Source organism: Tetranychus urticae, chromosome 2, assembly GCF_039701765.1.
Source record: "Tetranychus urticae isolate SD_2017Ah chromosome 2, NJAU_TeUrti_SD_1.0, whole genome shotgun sequence".
Classification (NCBI taxonomy): Eukaryota; Metazoa; Arthropoda; class Arachnida; order Trombidiformes; family Tetranychidae; genus Tetranychus; species Tetranychus urticae.
In genome coordinates this window covers 11,752,626-11,765,731 of record NC_142959.1, presented here as the reverse complement: position 1 = coordinate 11,765,731, position 13,106 = coordinate 11,752,626, and the positions used below count along the sequence as shown (strand labels likewise).

Sequence of the window (13,106 nt, the reverse complement as noted above, 5' to 3'; positions counted from 1 at the left end):
ACGTAAGATTCTTTTTGTGGATGTTAGAGTGTAATTCAAAAGAATACAATAGAGAGATCTCATGTGAATATGAGGGTAAAATAAAAGTAAAAGATTCAGCTCTTGCTCATCTTTAAAGAGTCGCGGGATCTCAATGGACAAATAAGCAAAAAGAAAAGTTCATTTTATGAAAACAGAGTCAGTAACAATTACTTTTGTAAACTGACAATCATTAGATTATTTTCACGTTTACTTGAAGACATTATCATTGTAATACAATGTAAGATCTATTCAGTTCATGGGAGCACTTTTTGTGTGTTTGACCTTATAATCAACCTTGAACCAACTATTGATTAACTTGCCATTATTATCTTGTGAACAATAGACAACTAAAATTGTTGATGACAGAATATGGATTGAAAGGGAACAACGAAACGACTTTTGTGTGCAAGCAAATTTCAAAAGAAAAGGAAAATCAAAGATCGCCTGATAATAATTAATGATATTTTACCTTCAATTATTTTCCTTACTTTCCCCTGATAATAACAGTGATAAACTCAAAGACGATTAACATCAGAACCAAAGTTAAATTGAAAATTCTTTCGCCAAAAACTGCAATTTCTTACCATTCTAGTGATCTTATGATTTTCAAAGACAGAACCAAAGTTCAGAATTGAAGCTTTCAACAGATTTCGACTTCAAAATCAAACTCTATTCGACAGAAATTCATGAAAATTTTCGAAAGAAACTTTTAATACGTGAACAGTTTCCACTTTCGAGATTCATGGCCAGTTGCTAATTGCATATTATATGCTTTTTGATATTGAAATTGGATAACTTTTTTTCTCAACTGAATGAGTTCTAAAGGTTGCTTCTAAAAAATGCACTTCCATTTCGCACCAGACTCACTCCATGAATCTCAATTAAACGTCTTTACAAAGGTGGTGAAACTTGGCATTACAGTTATTGAAAGCTATATGTTCATAAAAGGACAAAAACGTTAGACAAAAGTGGCAATGAAAAGTTGATTTAGTTTTGAAAGGAAAACCTTTCAAGTAAAATATTAATACCTCAACAGGCGCAACATTGAATGCAATTTGTATTCACTCGTTTTTATACTCAATACAACTGTTTCGTAAAAAAAGCTATAAATAACTAACATTTCGACATTTGCATACTTTTCAAACTAAATTAATCATTAATATTTTACATTAAATTAAACTCGAAACTTTTTTTCTTCTCTTTTCTCCACAAATCACATTCATCATTTAATATTCTTATGAACTCTTCTTTTTGCCAGAAAAACTTTCAACGCTTCAATCTTTTTTAATATCATGTGAATAATCAATTTTGTGCAAACATTGAAAAAGTTTAATCACTGAAATCGATTCAGTCTTTGCCAACCAATAATCCAAGTTTTGCCTTTTTTTGCCATTTAAAAGCAATGATCACTTTGAAAAGCAGAAAATTCATTGATTAAACTCGAATGATTAAACAGCTGAAAATAATCAGCTTTCATTGAATGTGTGCAAATGAGCCAATCCAGATTATCCAAAATAGAAACTTGAAAAAAAAGAGTTCTAAAGCTATTCGTCCATTTTACGTGCTTTATCGCTTCAGTATCAAGGAAAGTAAAGTTTACTAATTTTTATCTTGAACTTTGAATTCAGGAAAAGCTGGGAAAACTCATTAACATTGGAAAATTAATTTCTCGAGACTTTCTCAAAAAGATTCAATTTCCATCTTTCAACATCAATTTGTTCGCCCAATTAGCCAATCAATTGAACATTCAGTAAACTTTATCCATACTCTTCGGTCTAATAACTATTTTCAGTTGTAAACGTTTAGCTAATGTAAAGTAATAAGATTGTAAAATGGAAAGAAAAAAAGTGAAAAAACTTTTTCTTCTTTTCATGATTCAACCTGATCTTTCGTTGATGATTCTTTTGATGGAAAATTTTGTATGTCAAAGTGCGAGCAAAGCTCATTTGTTCAATTTACATCATTATTTTGCAAAAGAAAATGCCTTTTTTCTCTCATTTTTTCGCCTTTTCCCTTTTCCCTACTTACATGCAATTATTACGCCATTTCAAAGGTATAATCTTGTTATCATTAATTTTGGTTCCTTTCAAGTTTAAATTTTTTGATGCTGCAAAAGCGAGCAAAACTGTTCATCATTTTAATTTTATTATTGCAATAAAAACAGGCTTAGTTTCAAGATTAAAATCTTTTTCTTGCACTTCATCCAGAAATCATTTCATTTAAATCTCATTTGTTTTGTGTTTGCAGATGTCTTGAGTCTGTTTCACTTCAATATGCTATCCAATGGCAACAAAAAAGTGCACCTTTTTTGTGATTCCTTGTTTTCAGGCAAACAATTTTCAGTTGTATTCATTAGTAGCTAACAAAAGGATTGCATTATTTTTGCTGAAAAATGAAGTCTAAAAGTAATGATAAAAAATAATGTTTAACTTTTCTATTAATACATGTATTATGCATTCATAGTGCTATCAAAACAAACCTCTTTCTTTTCTCTGTTAATCCAACACTTATGAACAATTTGAGTTTAAAATGAATTTAACCAATGAATAAGTATGGTTTTGTTGGGCCTTTGAATAATGATGCCTTTGTGCAAAATAATGATGCAAGATATGAATAACGAGGAATGTTTATTTTGAATTTTGAAAGAGCAACAAATATTACATTGCAAACCAATTAGCTACAAGATCGGCAGATTTCAAGATTGCTCATCAACTGAAAACGACCTTTCCCAAAAAGCATTAACTAAACGGTGCATAAACACTCATATCCTTATACCAACAACCACTCATATTTCACTCTCAAGAAAAACCTTAAAATGTTATTCAGAGGTCAAATAACCAAATGACCTTGAATGTCCTTGAAACTTTGGATTAATGTTCTTCAATTTTAGGAATTCTACTGACCGAATATCATTAAGATCTGACTTCTGATTCAAGAGTTATTAGCACAAAAGATTGTCAAAGATAAAAACTCCCAGGATACTGACATCTAATAAAAATGAGTTAGATGGAATTGGTAATTCTGAAAGTGTATTTTTAATACAAAATTTACTGTGGAAAGTAAGTTTCGAATCGAAATCGAATTAGAATATTTGATTTCTTTAAATCTTTTACTAGAAACGATATCAAATCACTGTCCAATTGTAGAGAAAATTTCTGATAAAACTCATAACGAAGTTTGAACATTTTTGTTGAAATGCATATGATGTTACTTTATTTGATGCACGCAAAGCATTAGTTTTTTGCATCTAAATCTTAACATGAAACGTGTTGTTTTACATTTATTGGTATTTTCATGGTAGAGAAAAGTTATGAAACAACACTTTCCGGAGACTATTTTAAATAAAACAGATTGTCTTTTGTTGAGCAATGAAAATGTTTGATTTGGAAAATGAAGCAGAAACATTTTGTTCCAAAATATTTAACATGCATTTTATGTTTTCCCCTCGTGAGTTCATCAAAATGTTTACAGGCACGTTCTTGAACATGAATGAAACAGTCTAATAATGATTAGAAAATCATTGTTGACAAAATGACTTATCAAAGGAAAAAAAATTCCATTCATTTTCTGTAAATGTGCGAGTTTCAAAAGTGCTGTTGGGTTAAATGTTATTCTGGTAATGGCAAATCCCTATTTTTAGGCCTTGTCTTGTCTTGTCTCTGAAATTTCAGTTTTTTTAGATTGATTCGAATCTAATTTCCATTTTGAAGCCTTTATTATTGTTCAACTGAAACTCTGATTACATTGTATCATTAAACTGTCACGAAACTTTCCCATCTGTAGGTTTGACTTGATCAGAAAACATGAAACAGATTGACAGTCTGCTAATCAGATTCCAATTAATATCACAAGTAAATTAGTCTATTGCCATTGATTTTCATTAATCAAACTGTGGGTTGGCATAAGAATGCAAGCGGAAAAAAAGAAAAGGCGAATCAAAGAAGAGCATAAAAGCATAAAAGGATTGCAACGAAAAAAAAGATACAAGTTAATCAATAATCGAATGTCAAAATGAAAGAAAAAGTAAAGTTGATTCCCTGTGATTAAGAGTCACGGTAACATGAATATGTTTAAAGAGGAACCAAGTATAGAAATGATAACAAATCAATTCCCTGAAGAAGTGACAAGCACAAATAATTCGTTTACTCGAAATGTGAATCTAATCAAAATTTGTACATATTTTACGATTTGTGAATATTCATGGTGTAAAACATGAACAAAATGAACAAAAACTGAAACAGTAAAAACAATAAATCATAATCCCAATTGGTTGACGAGTTTTGCAACATTTGATCAATCCTGAATGTTTCATGAGCCTCGCGAGTCTGAACATCTACAATATTATCTATCATTAACAATCGACCTTAAGCTTTGAGCTTCTTTAAACCATTGATACCTTTGCATCTCTTGTCTGCATCTAACTCTTGGTGAATATAAATATTTCAACTTTACTTTTACTGTCAGTGCTTTGAGCCGACTGTCAAATTTGAATAAGTCCATTGGGCCAGTTGTCATGTAACAAGTTGAGATCAATTCTTGTCTTGAAGAAGCGTTAAGTCAAAGTTATAAGTGTACAAAACAATTGAGATAATTGATTATAAATATTATTACGATCATATTAATATCATTATGAAATAAATACTTGATGTTAATACAGTTTATTAATAAGTTGGTAAAAGATAATAACTCTTGAGGAAATAATCTTGTTTCGCATAAATATGGCTCCAACAATGCAAATGTACAATTGGCTCAGTTATTATTTTTATTGACTTATATCATTATTAAATGGCATTATTCTCATTATGAGTTAGACAAATATTTAAATAATAAGCATTAATCAACTTTTATTCAATGATATGTTTACCTTCCCATCAAATCTTTATTCAACATTAACTCGTCAACTGTCAATGTTTCAATATTAACTTTCGACAGTTCATTCCAAATGAATCAAATGTTGAATGTTTTCCTTTTCGTCCAATTTTCTCTTTTCGAGTTGAGCCTTTTCAAGTGTTCAAGTTTACTCAAGTTGACCATTCATTATTGGAATGTACAATTAAACCAGTGAAAATACAGTTGAACAAACTTAGGGTTGGAAGAAAACTCAGCCATCGGAAGTTCATTCAGCAATCACATTTCATTAAAAATTGAAGTTCAATTCAAGTTATTTTATCCTTTTGTTGATTCACTCCATCAACTCTTCTTGCCTCGATATTAAAATTTGATTTGTTTCTGTTGCTTGCTACTGAAAGAGTTGCAACTTTTCCTCATTTATGGTTCAATTGAGAAATGATTTCGACTGCTCATTAAATTAAATTAACTTGGATAATTAAGTGGACCAATTATTGAGCATTTCATTTTTCTCGAACATTCAAGTTTCTCATTATTTTCAATTATAAATATTTTCCAGCTCTTAATTGTGTTTTTATTTCTCTTTTTAAACAAATTAAATTTTTAAATTGCAATTGCAACATTCATAATTAACCAGTTGTTACCATTTAATCTGTATTCAATATTTACTTTGCTTTCTATGAGCATTTCAAATGGATAAAGGAAAATTTTATTTATTCAAGTTTTATTGTTGTGTATGAATCAATTTTTCGTGCAAGTTAATTGCTTACTAATTGGTTTTGTTTTCTTCAATTTCAAATTCGCGTCTAAATTTGACAAATTATCATTTTATTCAATGTAATTTGATCAATGTAAAAGTAAAACCATCTTCAAAAACTTCCGTTTTTCTCTATTTAATGACTGAGACTTGCATTTTTGAAGCAGCAAAAACTCGTGTTTCAATGAAATTGAAAAATTAGGAATAAACGCAGCTGATGCCGATGCTATCGACCAAGGAAGTGATAATCTCTAAATACCTCATTAGTAAATATTTATTCAACAGTAAAATTATGATGGTTATTGTCGAATTCAATAAGATACATTGAATAATGTAGCACAACTGATTCAGAAAAAATAGCGCATTTGTGCAAATTCGCATTTTTGCGCTCAGCGGGACCCAATTACACATTTTTGGCAACAAGATTGTATTGCATGCTGTTAAATTGAATTTAACCATGGAAAATAAGCTTTTTAATCCCATAAATGTAAAACGCTCTTTGGGCTGTTTTGGATCAATTGAATCGTAAGAAAGTAGTGATTGTTAGCTTTTGTGAATGTCTCGTCTGGCTTGTGTCACAACAAACTGATTTTTCTTCGAATTCTGAGCAATTGTTAGGACTTCTAACATGAGTGACAGCGATTTCCGAAAAATGAATTTGAATGTCCTTGTCCTTGAAACATAAAAAATGAATGTCTAGACTCACTATATTCGATTCCAGGCAAAATGCATACTTAGTTGCAAAGTCATTGGCGTTCAACATAATACAAATCAGCTGAATCGCCCTGTATGATTGTTCATTATGGTCAATAAAGGTTCATCAAATCGTATAATCCATAAAGCAAACCCTTCTCATTTAGCTGATGTGCATTCGAAAGGAAGTTTTTATGTGAATCTCATGACACAGTTATTCATTGGGGCGATAAATATGAATGGCAACAGTAAAAACAACAGCAGCGCAGACAGGTAAGTCAAATTTACCGCTCAATTATTAAGCAATAACTTAATTCCTACTATATTTTTTGCAAATTAATAGCTTGAGCCAATAACTGTTGTAGCAAGCAAATATATTTATGAGCTTCTTCTGCAGATCCTCCGAGCACCGTTGCAGGATGAACAGCCACGCGATGACTCATATCATTATACAATTAGGAACTATACTAGAAAGTAATTTATCCTTTTTTCATAAATTGAAACAAATTAAATATTATGTTTTAACAGATTCAGTTTTATTGCTTTTCAATTCTTATAGCTACTGGTGTCTATAAGTACGAATGTTTTAGTGCGATTCGCTGTGCCGAAAATCGTTTTTATCTCGCTTATGATGTACAGTTTGATTAGATGGTTTCTAGGCAATTTGTGAATAATCGTTTACATTATCGCCTAATACCTGAAAAGATGGTCCCAAAGGAAGTATGCAGATATAGTTTCCGTCAACATCGAAATACTAAAAGTATCTTCAACAGAACAAAAGTGAGAGAAAACCGCTGGTTTTTCAGTCGGTGCAACTGACGCAGCCTTTCCCTACCTCAAGTAGGGTCTACCTCAACCCTTGTTCGATTAAATAAAATAAACTTGAACTTAAATCTAAAACTTATCAGTTTCCCAATTACACCACTAAAGGAATTAATATCGATAAATTGAATTCAAAAATTTTTCAAGTCTCACGTTTACCCAATACGAGGACTGATGACAAGACGAAAGCTAAAATTGAGCTAAATATGCGAAAGTAGTCAGAGGTCCATCTAATTTAAAACATGCTCATCAAATCACGATTAACTGTGCCGGTAAATTCTTCACATTGATTCTCCACATCAAGAATCATTCGATAGTTATCTTCATCGTACTATGTTGAATTTTCTTATAATCCATTAAATCATGGTAAAAAACTACGTGACGGCATAATTTAGTCGACTTACATCGAGACAAGAGGTACATGGAACATGATTTTTGGGGTTTGGCCTCAAAAAAAGAATAATTTGCTTGTTGCTTTTTCATTTGTACACACTATTATGGGTTAACCATGATTGACATTGAGCTGAGAAAATAACTTGAAAACAACAGCTTTTCAAACAAAACATAACACCTTGTCAAATGTTCATTGGTCTGGACCCTTCTGTTAAAAGTCTAAATATTTCTGTTCTACTCTTCATGCTGTACAAACTTATCAACTTATTTCATGCTTGTTTATTCAATGCCAATACAAGCATTAATAATGACCTGTCGACTTTAATACGTCTATTCATTGATAATCAGCCTTATCCTTGTCATAATGATGAATTTTGCTAATTATTTTAGCGAAGCAAAAATCAAGACTTCACCCTTTTCCCTTTTGTTTTTACACCTTTTACATGCAAAACGGTTGAGAGTATTAGCAATTTACTCTCAAATAACTGCTAATCTTAGGTAATTACTTTTTCTTTTTCTTTTTAAACACTTTTCCAATGTTGGCAACGAGTTGATTCTTGGAATTGATTTAATTAAATCGAATTAGCTTTCAGTTGCATTTCAATCGCAATTAACTTACAATCCCAAGATGCAAGTTAACGTTTCGTGACTCGATTAAACCATTTGTTGAAATTGCACAAAAGATGGACAAACATCTGGAATCGGAAAAATTCTACATTTTATTAAATTCCTCGAATGCTTCGAATCCATCAGAATCGATCAGCACAATCAATCCTTGAATTTCACCTCATATTCCATCCAAGCAATCAAATTGGTTATTGCGTCTGAGAATCTAAATGACTATGAATCAAATGAAAAAAATATTCCTAGACTATGAGTTTAATGATGGCTGGAAGAGTCTATCGACTCTTTGATATCTTCAGAATCTTCATAAATTCAGAAACAAATTTCATGAGAAACTTTCCAACCTGAGATTAATTTGCTCAAAAAGTAGGAAAGGTACTTTGAGAAATGGCCAAAGTACAATTCATGAGTGAACCTTTTCCTGCTTCAAAGTGCAAACCAATTTTTATTGATATTAAAAATTTTTATCTGTTTCTTGTTTTCCAGAAAAACCAAAGTTTCATCATAAAGTTAAGTGAGAAAAGAAAAAAATAAATGAAAATAAAGTCAAAACACATTCGTAAATCAAGGCAACTCTTGTTTCTCTAGTTTATATCAAGTGATGATGCCAAATGAAATTTACCTTGAACACACACAATGAAAACTCAAGTCATATTGTTAACCTGATTAACTTTTACCACTCGAGTGGTTCCTCTTTAGCTTTTTCAACAATTTTATTCGAAAAATTGAAACTTTCAAACTTTGATTGGTAAAGCAGAAAACAAGAGCCAAAACATATCCATTAGAACCTAATAACATTGAGATCTCGAAGGTTCACATTTGTCGAGTAAACAATTGTTCAGACAAGGTGGGTGGAAAGGCAGACCAATTTGAGACGGAACACGTCAAAGCTTTAGGTGAAGTAAACGAGACATTGACAGTAAACTTGTTTCAACAGTCAATCAAGATTAACTTTCAATCATATTTGATGTCGCATTGTATTCAAAGTCAGTCCATTGTTTCATTTCCAAGTTAAAACTCGCTCATTATTCCAATTACCAATTTCAATATTACGTTTTATCTCAGTCAGTCAGATAGCTGAATATTCAATGAAAACATTTTCATTTGTTTTCTAGTTCAAACATTGAACAAAGAGCGCAAAAAAACTGTTGAACGAATAAAAGATTATGCCAAAGATATCAAATTTTTATCCTTTCAAGAAGAAAAAGAATATTTATTTCCTGGAAAATTTTCTTTTCGATTGTTATTGCTATTCTTATTCAAGAATGGAAATGGCAGTCATGAGAAGAAGAAGAAAAGTTCAGATAAAGGTGTTATTCTTATTGTATTACAAGTTGATTTATGCAAACACAAAAGTGAATTGGAAAATGTAAAACACGAAAAAGACACAAAACTTGAAGCAAGTGTTGAGAGTTTTTTGAGGTGACGAATTATTTTCCAATCATTTTTACAGTTTTGTTTCAAGTCAAGTTGAAACTCGAATGTCATTTCCTGGATTTTATCTAATCAAGTTTACCTTTTTGATGAAATTCATTTTCATGTTTTGACACAAATGTTTACATTTTTCTGAGTAAATAACGATTGGATGTTTTTTTCCATTTTTAATCTTTTCTGTTGAAACATTGAACTTTCATGTTGAATTAGGCAATTTTGGTTTAAACACAGAATAAAGATTTGAGACATTTTCTTCTCACAAGGGAAGTATCTCAGGTGTCTCAGCGATTTCCGGTCGAGACTATGTTCATTCGATAGAGCATAAAAAACTAGCGATAGGGTTTGTCGGCTTTAGATAGAAAACTTTCGGGTCACGAGAAAATTGAGGTCAAAACCCGTTTTCTTGCAAAAAATGCAAAGTTTCCCCAAATTTTTTTCGAACTTTGATTCATTTACCAGGGTGTTCAGCTCTGAAAAAATCATTGGAAATATTTAAAACGCTATAAAATGTCTGAATTTACAAATTTATTTGATTTTTCTGATTTTAATTGGAATCATCATCAATTTACTCTTATTTTGAGTTTCTTCGTGATTCGCAGACATTTTATAGCATTTTAAATATTTCCAATGATTTTTTCAGGTCTGAAAACCTTGAAAAATTGAATCAAAGTTCGAAAAAAATTTGGGGAAACTTTGCATTTTTTGCAAGAAAACGGGTTTCGACCTCAATTTTCTCGTGACCCGAAAGTTTTCTATCTAAAGCCGACAAACCCTATCGCTAGTTTTTTATGCTCTATCGAATGAACATAGTCTCGACCGGAAATCGCTGAGACACCTGAGATACTTCCCTTGTCAGTATTTTCCAGATAAATTGAGTCTACATGATTACCTTTAATAGCTTGTTTGAATTCTCATGGTATTCCAGGAAGAAGAAAAAGGTTTGAAAATTAGAATAAGAATAGTTTGTTCTTGTCGACGAAGTTATATTTATCTCATTTTTTTGCCGTTTCTTGTTTCAGTTAATCTCGATTTTATCCTCTATTTCACCATTTTCATTTCATTTCATCTTTTCTTCTTTTTAGTTGATCTTTTCTTTGACTTTGTTCTTGTTTGTTCATGATAGGCTTGGATTTGTTTTGAATTTCTATCAATTGTACATTTTGTCGTCGTTCAACATTACAACATTATATCTCGTGATTATGGGTAAAACAAAAATGGATAAAATGTGAACAATCATTTACTTCATCAAGTATGTACTTGTACTTTTAAAGCCTATCATTTTGTGGGTTCACTTTTAGTTCTGTTTTTCAAACATGAACAGAATATACTGAAAGACTTTATAATGATGAGCTCAAAGTCTCATGAAAACTTGAGACAACTTGGGGTTGATTCAAATTGAAAATGCAAGCATTTCTTGAAAAATAACTTTTTCGCTTTTTGAAGGAACAACTTTTCAAAAATGATTACTCAAAGATCAAAGAAATGTTATTTGTGTGGTCAACAGTCAAATGAGATTTCAGACAATTTTTATCTCCTATTAGTAAAGATAAACGCAAGATAAGACAGATCGAGACAGGAATGTTATTTATGAAAAAATTTTCGGAATAAAAAGTTGTTCCATCCTTGCAATTTGAAATTTCTTCCATCAGTCATCGCTCGATCACCTATCACCCCATTAGCCTTCCATCATCAGTACTTAGTATGCACTTGATTCATAATAACTGTAATAATTTTAATAATTAACGCTTTTTCTTAACCTTAACTTTCCACAATTGCTTATCTTTGCGGCTTTTCACTCTTTCTTAATCCAATAATCTACTTTATTGTCACCGATCCTCTCTTCTTAAAAAGCGTCAATTCAAGTCAGAGTTTAACTAACCTTCAACCCGTAAACATTAGTGTTGATTTTCAATAAACTGCACACTTGTTGTGTTACCAACCTTTCATTTCTTTTGATTACTTTATTTTCTGGATTTTGAGACATACAAGTCTTGAATATTCAACTTTTTATTTGTTTAATCAACCAGAATTGTGAAATTTTATCATTTCTTTTATGCTTTTGTCTCATGATTTTGTCACTGCATAATTTTGTTTGATAATTGCTAGTTCATGATAACAACAGCAAAAACTGATTAACTAACACCTTTATAATAAATTAAAAGATTAAATTTCCCAGTTGTTTTAGTTTTTTATCATATTTTTACTCTTTAGCTAAAGAGATTTACCATGCAAGGGATTTACTGTTTGCATTAGAAGCAAAGTGAAAAAACAAGTCAACAAAAAATGGCACTTGGTTGAGCAATAGAGTAAACTTAAAGTTGAAAATAGCAATTTGTGAGAAACTGAATGTTGGAAAGGTTGAGACTTGAAAGAAAAAAAACTTTGCTGGAATGGCGAAAAAACAAGATTCGTTGCTTGAATCAATCATTAAATTACCTTTATTTGGTCACTCACTTGACTCATGTTTAATCGGAAGAGAAACTTTTCTTCCCTCATTACACAAGACATTCGATGTTGAGCAAAAATAAACAAACGCTACTTCTAGAACTGTCATCCTGATAATATTGCTGTCCAATCAAACTTTCAATTTTTCATTTTTTCTTGTTCACTTTCAATTTCCAGCTCGTAATCAATGTTGACTGAAATGCCTTCAAGGTTAACAATGAAAGTCGACAGTTTTGCAGTTTTGCTCAATTCTAGTACAATTGCTATCAATACTGTTATAATAGATTATTAACAGAAACTAGAAAAACCGAAATTTCAGGCTATTCATGAAAATATATCGACAGAATTGCTCAAATTTTATCACTGAATCAATTGCAAAATATTCATAATAAGTACATTTTACTTCAACATCAACATTCACTGTTTTAGTTTTAGTTTCTTTCACTTGTTCGCATCATTTTTTGCTCTTTGCACACTTCATCAGTCATTCATCAACGACAGATTTATTGCCTTTGAGGTATTTCGATCGATGTTTATGTTTAACACGAGTGAGTCATATGCACCACAAAAAAGGATGAAAAGTTACTTCTGAAGTAATTCTGCAAACAGAATTGATATTTGAAAATTTTCACTGTCTCTTCTTGCAAAGGAAAAGTTTGAGTTTTAAGGACAGTTGAAAACTCAATGCAGCAAGAATACTTATTTTGTCGCTCTAAGCTTTTCCTGTTACTTTTTCACATACCGGTATTTAACGAACTAGACTTTTTTGGTATTTTCGTTTTGTCTCATTTCATGACATTTCATTTCATGATAACTCGTATTATGAGTCATTATTTTTGAACGAATTTGAAGGTAATTTTAACTCCACCGTTTTTCATTTATAGATTAATAGGATCACGTAGTCAAGCGTGCTTGGTTGAGTATAAATTTTAGTGATTCTAATGCTGAGACAAAATGAAGAGAGATTATATCATAAATCAAATACTGATAGATTATCAAATTTTTAAAATAGACCTTGAGCTGGAGCAGATAGCGAGCATTTGAAGACTCGATTACTTGATTATTTTTG

General features: G+C 30.9%; 1 protein-coding gene across 1 annotated transcript in view; it reads right to left on the bottom strand.

Moving 5' to 3' along the window:
- Positions 1 to 13,106, bottom strand: part of LOC107360009 (metabotropic glutamate receptor 3-like) — a 78,368-nt gene that overhangs the window by 31,976 nt on the left and 33,286 nt on the right. The gene's annotated exons all lie outside the window — the stretch shown is intronic.